Source organism: Papio anubis, chromosome 18, assembly GCF_008728515.1.
Source record: "Papio anubis isolate 15944 chromosome 18, Panubis1.0, whole genome shotgun sequence".
NCBI lineage: Eukaryota > Metazoa > Chordata > Mammalia > Primates > Cercopithecidae > Papio > Papio anubis.
The window spans coordinates 751,979-765,091 of NC_044993.1; the positions used below are offsets into that span (position 1 = coordinate 751,979).

Below are 13,113 nucleotides of genomic sequence, written 5' to 3' on the forward strand. Positions count from 1 at the left end.
ACCCTCACAGAGAGCAGAGACCACCTGTGCATCAGAATCAATAGAGGTCCTGGTCACTGGGTCCCCTGCAGAGGAACCTGACCTGGGAGGGTCCCTGAACCCTGCCAGGCTGAGCCGCTGGCGGGGGCTGTGCCTTCATTCCCCCCAAGGTCCCTGTGAGCTCGCTCGCCGGCTGGGCCCCTGCATGGGGTTGGTGGTGGGCGTGGGTCGTGCCTCTCTCCTGTCTTCCATCTGCACAAAGCTCTTGTGGGTTCCCTCCTGTTCCCTTCAGGGCTCAGCCTGGGTAAAGGCAGGTGGTCCACCTCGTGTGTGGGCTTGGGGTGAGGGTGTGAGGCCAGAAGGTTCCAGTATATTTTTCTGGGTTCGGATTAGCCGTGGTTTGTTGTGGGGGTTTTGGGGGGTTTTGTTTTTGAGATGGAGTCTTGCTCTGTCTCCCAGGCTGGATGGGGTACCATAGCGCGATCTCAGCTCACTACAGCCTCCACCTCCTGGGTTCATGCAGTTCTGCTGCCTCAGCCTCCCGCGTAGCTGGGATTACAGGCGCTCGCCACCACGCCTGGCTAGTTTTTGTATTTTTAGTAGAGACGGTCTCACCATCGTGGCCAGGTTTTTTGTTTTCTTCGCCCACCCCCACCCCCGACCCACCCCCATCACAGAACTTTGGTCACAAACTTCCTTTAAGCTTTAAAAGAAAAACCTGAGTCAGTCTGTGCCACACAGAGCACGCTGCAGTTCCAGCCCACCGTGGTGACGATGTCCCGGCCACCGTGCTGTGCCTCCGTCTCGGGTGCCCACGAGGGGCGTCAGGCACGTGCAGCTCCCTGCCGGCTCCCACCTGGTCTGCTGGAGTATCGACTCGTACCTGCCGGAGATGCCATGCGCGGTGCCCATACAGCCTCCTGCCACAGGGGCCAGAGACAGCCTGCCGTCCCTCAGAGAGAAGATTTGTGAATCAACACTGAGAAACGTCAGAGTACCCGGAGCCTGCGTGCCAGCCTGGAGACCCTGCTGCCCAGGGCCACCCATGTGGGCACCAGACCACCCTCGGGAGGCTCTGGCTGGAGCTGGAGGAAGATGGCCTAACCCCACCCACTCACCTACATCCGTGGACCCCAGCACCACCCAGCTCCTGCCTAGAACCCGGCTCTGGAGCAGGCTGGCTCTGACTGCCTTGCTGGTGAGAGGGTCCACGCCCTGAAACTCAAGCCTTCCCGGTCCCTTCTCTTCCAGAGGCCTCGGGACCGCCGTTAGCACCAAAGCCGGCGCCCCTCCCTGGCACAGGGTCCCCTCTCGGGAAGCCGACGCCCCTCCCCGGCACAGGATCCCCCTGTCAGGGAAGCTCACGCCCCTCCCCGGCACAGGGTCCCCCTCTCAGGGAAGCTGACACCTTGCCAAGGGGTAGGAACTCAGGCTTCAACAGAGAAAGGAAAGAAATATGGTTTTTTTTCCGCTGCAAAAGAGAAGCTGGTGGCTTTTGTAAAACCTGGAAGGAGGGGAGAGGTTTTCATGGAAAGCCCATGAGCCGTCAGCCCCCTGCATAGAGTGCGCCTGTTCTGCCCAGGCGACCGTGCAGTGTCTCCATCCGGGGCTCTCCATTTCCAAGTGGCAGCTGGGCCTCAGCCTGGCAGGAGGGGAAGGATCCCAGCACGTGGAGACGAGCCGCACGCAGCCTCCACCTCCCCCCACACCAGGGAGCTGCTTTGCTCCTTCCTGTTGGGGGACAGCAAAGACAGTCCCACAGGAGAGTGGAAAGAACTGGGCCCAGCTTGCCTCTGCTGGAAAGCAGAATGAAATACTGAAGCAAGAGAGAAGGACCCACAGGCAGTGAGAAGGCAGCCGTGGTATCGGCGAGAGCTCAGGGACGGGGTGCGAGCTGCACACCAGAGCTGGGGGAGTGAGGTGGTATAAACCCGACGGCCCCATTACTGGGCACAGAACGTCACTCACATCTGAAATTACCTGTGATAGATAAACTGGAAACTCCCAGCTGCTCGGGAGGCTGCCCCAGGAAGGTCACGTGAGTCCAGGAGCTCAAGGCCATAGCGCGCCATGAGTGAGCCTGTCGACAGCCACTGCCCTCCTGCCTGGGCAGCTCAGCAAGACCCTGTCTTTAAAACCAAAAATCAGGCTGGGTGTGGTATTTCACACCTACAATCACAACGGAAAGCCAAGGCCAGAGGATGCTTGAGCCCAGGAGTTCACGTCCAGCCTGGACAACATAAGACCCCATCTCAACAACAAAATACAGGTGGCGGCGTCTGTGGTCCCAGCTACTCGGGAGGCTGAGGCAGGAGGATCGCCTGAGCCCGGGAGGTTGAGGCTGCAGTGAGCTGTGATGGTGCCCTGCACTCCAGCCTGGGGGACAGAGCAAGACTCTGTCTTCAAAAAAAAAAAAAAAAAAGATACCGGCCGGGGGTGGTGGCTCAGGCCTGTAATCTCAGCACTTCGGGAGGCCGAGGCGGGTGGATCACCTGAAGTCAGGAGTTCGAGACCAGCCTGACCAACATGGAGAAACCCCATCTCTACTAAAAATACAAAACTAGCCAGGCATGGTGGCACATGCCTGTGATCCCAGCTACTCAGGAGGCAGAGGCGGGAGAATGGCTTGAACCTGGGAGGTGGAGGGAGGTTGCGGTAAACCGAGATCATGCCATTGGACTCCAGGCTGGGCCAGAAGAGCAAAACTCCATCTCAAAAAAAAGAAAAGATACCAAGTTAAAATAGCAGCAGCCAGAGCCATTTACCCTGCAGTCAAGACCCCCAAAAGTAAGAAAAGGGAAAATAAATGATAAATGTCAAGCAGCTATGTAGAGACTATGTCCCAGGTCAGAACCTCTGAGCAGAGGGTGCAGAGGGTGAGCTGATGTGATAGAAAGGACACAGGACTTCCAGGGTAGCAGAGCAAGTCCCTCTGAAAATCCCTCCTCCAGAAAAGCAATGAAAACACTAGGGAAAAAAATTGTCAACATTAACTTTTTCAGAACTCTGGAAATTATTAACTAAGGCTTGCAATAATTTAATGAATGTAAAGAAAAGCAGCTGAGGCTTGGCATGGTGACTCACGCCTGTAATCCCAGCACTTTGGGAGGCCGAGGTGGGTGGATCACGAGGTCAGGAGTTCAAGACCAGCCTGGCCAACATGGTAAAACCTCGTCTCTACTACAAATACAAAAATTAGCCGGGCGTGGTGGCAGGCACCTGTAATCCCAACTACTTGGGAGGCTGAGGCAGGAGAATTGCTTGAACCCGGGAGGCGGAGGTTGCAGTGAGCCAAGATTGCACCACTGCACTCCAGCCTGGGCAACAGAGCAAGACTCTGTCTCCAGAAAGAAAAACTAAAAAGAAAAACAGCTTTTTATTGAATCTTGGTACAGAGAGCTTTGTGTCATTTTAACTTGCCATGTTTCATTCTCCTTACTCCGACTCCCTGGTGCTTTGAAAAGTAGCAGCCCAGCAGCTAGTGGAGAGGCAGGCTCAGTGTGAGCCCCACAAAAGTCCAACCCCAGAGACAGCCGTTGCCATCTTGATGGGGACAGGAGGCAGAGTAAGCCGCACCCTCAAGCCGAAAAGCCTGAGACCACAGCCCACTGTGAGAACTTCCATCCCTGCTCTCCTGCCCTAATGCTGCCTGTTCCTAAATCAGCTGTGATCCAACCCTGTCCCCGCCATCCTGTGTCTATAAAGACCCCAGCGTCTGCCGGCAGAGAGGAGAAGCAGCTGGACATTGAGGGACAACTTGATGGTGTAACTTCAGAGAAGAATCCAGCCGCAGACACAGATGTGGCCGGACTCCAGGGAAGATCACCTTCCCGCCCCGTCCCCTTTTCAGCTCCCCTTACTGTCGACAGCCACTTTCATCAGCCGTAAAATCCCCACATTTGCCATCCTTCAGTTCGTTTGCACAACCCCATTTTTCCTGGATGCCAAACAAGAGCTCGGGAGCCACGGGTGGATACAAAAGGGGATCACCCTGGCCCTTTGCCTCTCACTGGCAGCCTCGCGTGAAAGGCAGAGGGCCCAGTGAGCCGTTAACGCTTCAGCTGTGGACGGCAGAGCTAAAGGAGCCCCGTAACGTGCCCTCTGGGGCTTTGGGGGTGACAGGCACCCCGGCCCTGGACCCTGCTGTGGGGCCTGCACAGAGTTCACTCCCGCCGGCGCCCAAAAGCACGTGCTTCCGCTCCTGCACCCACTCACCTGTGCACTCCCTCCTGTGAGGGGTGGTGAGCAGCAGGCTGAGTAAACCAGGCACCCCTGTCACGAGTCTGGTGAAACAGCTTCAATCTGACCTCTGGCAGCCCCCTGGAAAAGCTGCATTCACAGGCCTGTGAAACCTGCCCTGCCCTGCAGTTCACTCAGTGAGAAAAGCCCCCTTCCCACAGCATTTGTCAGGAACAATCAGTGGCACCGTTTAACCACACAGCTGTCCGAGGCACTACCCACCGGGGCAACCGGCACCTGCCCAGAAAGGAAGATGTGAGGAACGAGGACCCTATGAGGACCCGGGCAGCACTGACGTTTTCCTGGGGACACGGAAAGCCCTGTGCGCGTGTGGGTCTGTACACGTGCCCAAGAAGGGACAGAACATTCTCTGCTCTCTCGGCTGACGGAGGCTTTGTGCAAACAGAAAGTGAGAGTTACAGCAGAACCGTAACCTGCGGGAGTGCGGAAAAGCCTCCCAGCCAGGGGTAAAAGACGTACTGAATCAAGGCGTTTAATAAAACTGTACAGCGCAGAGCCTTCATTGGTCACACAGCAAAGGGAATAGAGAATTAGTTAAGAAAAGTCACTAAACACACAAAGCAGTAACCAAACCACAAAGTGACAAAACCTGGAGGATAAGAACAAGTTGTCTCATTATGTTGCTTTAAACGTCTACTTTTCAACAAAATATGCAGAGAAACAGAGTATCACCCGTACATGGGGGCAAAGCAGTCAACACATACCATCCTCGGAGAAGCCCAGAGGCTGAACTCACTAAAGACTTTTTTTCTTTTTTTTTTTTTTATTTTTTTGAGATGGAGTCTCACTCTGTCACCCAGGCTGGAGTACAATGGCACAGTCTCGGCTCACTGCAACCTCTGCCCCCCCGGGTTCAAACGATTCTCCTGCCTCAGCCTCCCGAGTAGCTGGGACTTCAGGTGCCCGCCACCACACCTGGCTATTTTTTGCATTTTTAGCCAAGGTGGGGTTTCACCATATCGGCCAGGATGGTCTCGAACTCCTGACCTCGTGATCCGCCCGCCTTGGCCTCCCAAAGTCTGGGATTACAGGAATGATCCACCACACTCAGCTTAAATAAAGATTTAAAGTTGGCTTTTACTAATTTATGTTCAAAACACTAAAGGAAATTATGTTTAAAGAACTTAAATGGGCCGGGCGCGGTGGCTCAAGCCTGTAATCCCAGCACTTTGGGAGGCCAAGACGGGCGGATCACGAGGTCAGGAGATCGAGACCATCCTGGCTAACATGGTGAAACCCCATCTCTACTAAAAATACAAAAAATTAGCCAGGCGTGGTGGCGGGCACCTGTAGTCCCAGCTACTCAGTAGGCTGAGGCAGGAGAATGGCGTAAACCCGGGAGGCGGAGCTTGCAGTGAGCTGAGATCGTGCCACTGCACTCCAGCCTGGGTGACAGAGCGAGACTCCATCTCAAAAAAAAAAAAAAGAACTAAAATGGTAGTATGAAAACTGTCATTGTGTCACCAAATAGAGAATACAGTAGAGAAATAAATTATTCAAAAAGAATTAAATGGAAATTTAGTTGAAAAGTAAAGTATTTGACTCTGAGTTGGTAGAAGCAAGAATCAGCAAACTTGAAGATAGGTCAATTGAGATAATGAAATTTGACCAGACGCCTTAGCTCATGCCTGTAATCCCAAAACTGTGCGAGGCTGAGGCAGGCAGATCGCTTGAGCCCAGGCGTTTGAGACCAGCCTAGGCAACAGGGCCAAACCCCACCTCTACGAAAACAATCGGCCAGGTGTGGTGGCGCACACCTACAAAAACAGCCGGCCAGGTGTGGTGGCGCACACCTACAGTCCCAGCCATTTGGAAGGCAGGAGGTTCATTTGAGACCAGGAGTTCGAGGCTGCAGTGAGCTGTGACTGCACCACTGCACTCCAGTGTGGGCGACAGAGACCCCCTGTCTCAATTAAAAAAATAAAAAAAAAAAAAACATTGATGGGTTTTTAATGTATGAGGATGTAATTTACATGTACTTTGCAGCACAGGGGAGGAGAAGACAGTGTTGGAGTTCATGGTTTGTATCCTGTTGAAATTCACCTACTATCGGGCCAGCGCGGTGGCTCACACCTGTAATTCCAGCACTTTGGGAGGCTGAGGTGGGCAGATCACAAAGTCAGGAGTTCAAGACCAGCCTGGCCAACATGGTAAAACCCCGTCTCTACTGAAAATACAAAAATTAGCTGGTTGTGGTGGCAGCGCCTGTAGTCCCAGTGACTTGGGAGGCTGAAGCAGGAGAATTGCTTGAACCTGGGAGACGGAGGTTGCAGGGAGCCGAGATTGCACCACTGCACTCCAGCCTGGGCAACACAGCAAGACTCCATCTCAAAAAAAAAAAAAGGAAAGAAATTCACCTACTGTCAATTGAAACTAGATTTTAGTTCATTATAATCCCAACAGCAATCCTTTTTTAAAAAAAAAAAAACTCAGAAATGTAGTAAAAGAAACAAGGGAATTTAAATGGAATACTAGAAAATATCTAACACAAGAAGGCAGTAAGAGGCAAGAAAGAAAACTCATACAACATAAAAACAACAACAACAAAAAAAAAAAAACAGCAAAATGGCAGCAGTCCTTAACAGCAATTAACCACAAATGGATTACACCTTCCAATTAAAAGACAGAGATTGGCAGAATGGATTATAAAAGGATAACTATTTATCCTTTTATAAATAAAAGGGGATAACTGAACAGTTCAACAATAATGGCTGGAGGCTTCAGACTCAGGACCTTTACTTCCCCATAGTGGATCGAACAACAGGAAGAAAACGCACCGGGAAACAGAAAACCTGAATAGCACTAACTGCGCCTAAGAGACACCTCCAGACCACTCCACCTGGTGACGGAAAAACAGACTTTCCTCCCAAGGGCACAGGATTCTTCTCCAAAAAGACCCTTCGTTAGGCCACAGATCACACCTTGGGGACTTAAAATGGACGGCAATAATATAAAGCGTGTTCTCCAACCACAGTGGAATGAAATTGGAAATCAGTAACAGGAGAGAATTTGGAAAATTCAAAAACATGAAAATTAAGTACCACACTCCTAAATAACCAATCACTCAAGAAAGAGATCACAAGGCCGGGCGCGGTGGCTCACCCTGTGATCCCAGCAGTCTGCAGGGCCGAGGCAGGAATATCACTCTAGTCCAGGAGTTCAGGACCAGCCTGGGCAGCACAGCAAGACCCTGTCTCTACAGAAAATACAATAAGTAGCCAGGGTGTGGTGGTGACACGAGAGTGCGGCAGGGAAGTGCTGGGTAGAGAAAGGAGGGTCCCTGGCGGAGGCGAGGACAGGCACTCCTGTTCTTCTGCCCAAATGTTGCATTTTCCAAGACCACCCTGGCCCGCCATGCCCCATCCTGGGCCTATAAAAACCCAGAACCCTAGCAGGCCGACACAGGCAGCCAGAGGTGGAGAGGAGCACGTCAGTGGAAGAAGACACCAGCGGCTGGTTGGCAGGAGGCCGGCGAGGGAGCAGCGGCCACCAGTCGCGGGACCTGGTGGAGTTTGGCCAGGCAGTTGGAGGACAGCTGGGCTGCCAAGCAGCCCAACTCCAGGGGAGAACCACCTCCCTTCTGGCTCCCCCATCTGCTGAGAGCTCCTTCCACTGAATAAAACCTTGCGCTCATTCTCCAGGCCCACGTGTGATCAGATTCTTCCAGTACACCAAGGCAACAACCCGGGATACAGAAAGCGTGGGTCTTTGCGATGAGGCGGGGTCTGAGCACAAACTACCTACAGACGGCAAACTAAAAACGCAGCCTGGAACATACACCCACTGGGGCTTCGGGAGCTGTGAGCATTTGCCCCCAGACACCTCCGTGGGGTCGGAGCCCCACAGCCTGCCCGTCCGTATCCCCCCGGAGGCTGCGCGGCGGCCACACCCCATCACACCCCCTGCGAGGGGGACAAGAGAATTTTCCCGTCTCAGTGCTGCATGCCTGTTGTCCCAGCGACTCGTGAGCCTGAGCGAGGAGGAAGTTTGAGGCTGCAGTGAGTCATGACTGCACCACTTCACTCCAGCCTGGGCGACGAGACCCCATCTCAACAACAACAAAAAGAAGGCGAGGAAGGGGAGGGGTGTGAGGGGGACCCGAGACCTCGTGGTGTATTCTGACAATGCAATGGGCTTTTGGAGGTGACAGTGGTGACAACACGGATGAGGTGACGTACGGAAGAAGGGCCCTAAGCACCACCCTGGGCCCGCACACGACTTGGTTTTGCACAGAGCGCACCTGTCCCTTCTGCTTCGCTTGGTGGACATCGAACCATTTGGTCAGGGCCCAGGTGACCTGCGTGGTCCTGGAGACGGGGATGGAGATGGTGACAGGGTATCTTCTCCAAGCCTCCCTCCCTTCCCCCACTGCCACCTCCAGTTTCCTGGGCATGGGGCGAAGGGCGACATCTTAGTCACTGAAGCAGGAAGCAGAGTTGGAAGAGGATCCAGGATGGAGAGGCTGGTGTGAGTGCAGTGACCAGGACTGATGCCAGGTTTTGTTTTGTTGTTCTGTTTATTTAGTTTTTTGAGATGGAGACTCGCTCTGTCGCCCAGGCTGGAGTGCAGTGGTGCAGTCTCGGCTCACTGCAACCTCTGCCTCCTGGGTTCACGTGATTCCCCTGCCTCAGCCTCCTGAGTGTCTGGAATTACAGGCGCCCGCCACCACGCCTGGCTAATTTTTGTATTTTTGGTAGAGATGGGGTTTCACCATGTTGCCAGGCTGGTCTTGAACTCTTGACCTCAGGTGATCCGCCTGCCTCAGCCTCCCAAAGTGCTGGGATTACAGGCGTGAGCCACCGCGCCTGGCCTTGTTTTGTTTTTTAAATTTTATTTCTCTTGTCCTGCCAGTTTTATATTTTCAAATAAAGTGTTATGATGTGTCATGAAAAAAAAGACAAGACTAGACCCTCAGGTAGCTGGGGAACAACAAAAGGCAACAAAAGGCCTGACATTCCTGTTTTTGGAATTTCAGGAAAGGAGAAAGACAATAGTGTTAAGGAAATGTGTGCACCCCAGGTCTCCGGCCCGTAGGAAGTTTGGAACTTGCCATTCTATCCCAACAAGTAAAAGGCTAAACAGGCTGGAAACTATTGACCATCCTCAGGTCTGTGAGAGAGGAGAGGCCACAGAGCAAACCGCTGCCCCAGATCAGGAGACAGACACAGTGTGGGGGTGGCGCCTCCACAGGACCCAGGGCTGGAAAACCTGAACCAGATGAGGAAGTGCTGGGGGCTGGTGTGTGACCTGGTGTGATGCCTGCGTTGCCGAACTTCAACCCTGTGCCAACTCGGTTTAAGAAACAGGACGCCTGAGATAACAAGTTCCTCTTTTACCCAGAACAGTTGAGACTGGTTAGAGCCAGGACAGCTGGCCAAAAGATCACCAACGACCTTTGGCTTCACGATCATCTCAATTCCATGCTCAGTGACACTCCGGCCAGCACCACGACAACTGACAAAAGCAGCCAAGGAAAGGAAGACGGCGGGAATTTCACCGCCCATTTCCAGAAGACACGAACATTCTTCCCCTTGCTGTTCACGTCCACCCCTTCAGTACAGAAACCCTACATTTAACCCCGGACCGCTCACCTGTTGAGAACTGAATTGTGGGCCAAGCTCCTGCTTCTCAGTCCGTGGCCACTGAATAAATACGCCAGAGCACTCTGCTCTCTTTAGAAAAAGAATGGGTTCATGTCCTTTGTAGGGACATGGATGAAGCTGGAAACCGTCATTCTCAGCAAACTAACACAGGAGCAGAAAACCAAGCACCGCATTTTCTCACTCATCAGTGGGAGTCGAACGATGAGAACACGTGGACACAGGGAGGGGAACATCACACACCAGGGCCTGTCAGCGGGTGCGGAAAGGGGAGGGCGAGCATGAGAACAAATACCTAATGCATGTGCGGCTTAAAACCTAGACGACAGACTGATGGGTGCAGCAAACCACCATGGCACGTGTATACACATGTAACAAACCTGCGCGTTCTGCACACGTATCCCAGAACTTAAAAAGAAAAAAGAAAACAGACATCTGCCCTCAGGAGAAACAGTTTAACCAGAGTCTAAGCTATTGAGGTCTTAAGGGCCTAACTAACCTCGAGGAGGGAAATACAGCCAAGTCCATTGTAGCCATCCTGTGCCTCTAAGGGTGGTGGCAGGGGACAGCTGAGAGCGTGTGATGCTCACATCTCAGGGCAAAGGCTCATCAAAGACTGAGGCCTGATCACAGGGCTACAGAACAGCTCCTCCTGCCCAGACCTCCTCACTTTATCATTATGTGAGACAGGGACTCGCTCTGTTGCCCAGGCTGGAGTACAGTGCTGCAATCATGGCTCATTGTACCTCCAACTCCTGGGCGTAAGCAGTCCTCCTGCCTCAGCTTCCTGAGCGGCTGGGACTAGAGGTGCACACCACCACGCCTGGCTAATTTTGTTATTTTTTTGTAGAGACAGGGTCTCACTATTCAAGACGGGCCAGTCATGAACTCCTGGGCTCAAGCAATCAGCCTGCCAAACTGCTAGTATTTTTTTTTTTTTTTTTTTTGAGACGGAGTCTCGCGCTGTCGCCCAGGCTGGAGTGCAGTGGCCAGATCTCAGCTCACTGCAAGCTCCGCCTCCCGGGTTCACGCCATTCTCCGGCCTCAGCCTCCCGAGTAGCTGGGACTACAGGCGCTGCCACCTCGCCCGGCTATTTTTTTGTATTTCTTAGTAGAGACGGGGTTTCACCGTGTTAGCCAGGATGGTCTCGATCTCCTGACCTCGTGATCCGCCCGTCTCGGCCTCCCAAAGTGCTGGGATTACAGGCTTGAGCCACCGCACCCGGCCCAAACTGCTAGTATTTTACAGGTGTGAGCCATCACACCCGGTCCAGCCAATTTTTAAATTTTTTCTAGATACAGGGTCTTGCTGTGTTGCCTAGTCTGGTCTCAAACTCAAACTCCTGGGCTCTAATGATCCTCCCACCTCGGCCTCCCAAAGTGCTGAGATTACAAGTGTGAGCCACTGCACCCAGCCTCGCCATCTCCTTATTAAAGGCCTGTTTACAACAGCTTTTTTTTTTTTTTTTGAGACGGAGTCTGGCTCTGTCGCCCAGGCTGGAGTGCAGTGGCCGGATCTCAGCTCACTGCAAGCTCCGCCTCCCGGGTTTACGCCATTCTCCTGCCTCAGCCTCCCGAGTAGCTGGGACTACAGACGCCCGCCACCTCGCCCGGCTAGTTTTTTTGTATTTTTTAGTAGAGACGGGGTTTCACCGTGTTAGCCAGGATGGTCTCGATCTCCCGACCTCGTGATCCGCCCGTCTCGGCCTCCCAAAGTGCTGGGATTACAGGCTTGAGCCACTGCGCCCGGCCATATTTTTATATTTTTTAGTAAAGACGGGGTTTCACCATGTTGGTCAGGCTGGTCTCGAACTCCTGACCTCGTGATCCGCCCGCCTCAGCCTCCCAAAGTGCTGGGATTACAGGCGTGAGCCCCCGCGCCTGGGCCGGCCAAGAATTTAAAACCGTGGAGATGATAGATGTGCTGCGGTTCTACTGTAGACAGAGGTCGGCAGGAACACACGGGCTCTGCAAGCAGAGATGGAAACCCTAAGAACAAAAACCGCTACAGACCAGAAATACTGTAACAGAAACGGCCAGGCAGTGCTCACGCCTGCCATCCCAGCACCGTAGGAGGCAGAGGCAGGTGGATCACCTGAGGTCAGGAGTTTGACACCAGCTTGACCAACCTAGAGAAACCCTGTCTCTACTAAAAATACAAAAATTAGCCTGGCTTGGTGGCAGGCGCCTGCAGTCCCAGCTACTTGGGAGGCTGAGGCAGGAAAATCATTTGAACCCAGGAGGTGGAGCTTGCAGTGAGCCGAGATCACACCACTGCACTCCAGCCTGGGTGACAGAGCGAGAGTCCGTCTCAAAAAAAAAAAAAAGGGCCGGGCGCGGTGGCTCAAGCCTGTAATCCCAGCACTTTGGGAGGCCGAGATGGGCGGATCACGCGGTCAGGAGATCAAGACCATCCTGGCTAACACGGTGACGCCCCGTCTCTACTAAAAAAGATACAAAAAATTAGCCGGGCGTGGTGGCGGGCGCCTGTAGTCCCAGCTACTCGGGAGGCTGAGGCAGGAGAATGGCGTAAACCCGGGAGACGGAGCTTGCAGTGAGCTGAGATCCGGCCACTGTACTCCAGCCTGGGTGACAGAGCGAGAGTCCGTCTCAAAAAAAAAAAAAAAAAAAAAAAAAAAAAAAAAGGAAAGAAAAAAAAAGACGTAAAACATGCCTCAGAGGACTTTAGACCAGACGCGGCTGAGGAAGGAACCTCTGGACACGGCTGAGGAAGGAATCCCCGAGCCTGAGGATACCTCAGTAGAAACCTCCAAAACTGAAAAGCAAAGACTGAGAAAAAGAGAACAGAACGCCCTAGAACTGTGGGACAAATTCAGAAGGCGATTCTTTCATCGGAAACCAGAACGGAAGAGTGAGAGGGAGAAGAAAGCTGAGGCGATAAGGACAGTCACAGATACGCAGTCACAGATCTGGGAAGCTCAGAGAACACCAAGCAGAGTAAATCCAGAAAAGCCACACGGAGGCACATCACTCTCAAGCTACAGAAATTCAAAAATGAAGGAAAAATCCCAAAAGAAGCTCCAGAAAAAGACGTCAGACCTATAGAGGAACAAGTGTAAGAATTACACCCAAGTTCTCAGAAACGAGTGAGAAAAGAAATGAAGGAAATATATATATATATATTGTTTGTTTGTTTGTTTGTTTTGAGACGGAGTCTTGCTCTGTCGCCCAGGCTGGAGTGCAGTGGCCGGATCTCAGCTCACTGCAAGCTCCGCCTCCCGGGTTCCCGCCATTCTCCTGCCTCAGCCTCCCG

General features: G+C 52.9%; 1 protein-coding gene across 1 annotated transcript in view; it reads left to right on the plus strand.

The window, feature by feature from the left end:
- ANKRD11 (ankyrin repeat domain 11) overlaps positions 1–13,113 on the plus strand; it is a 249,941-nt gene that overhangs the window by 224,851 nt on the left and 11,977 nt on the right. The window lies entirely within an intron of this gene.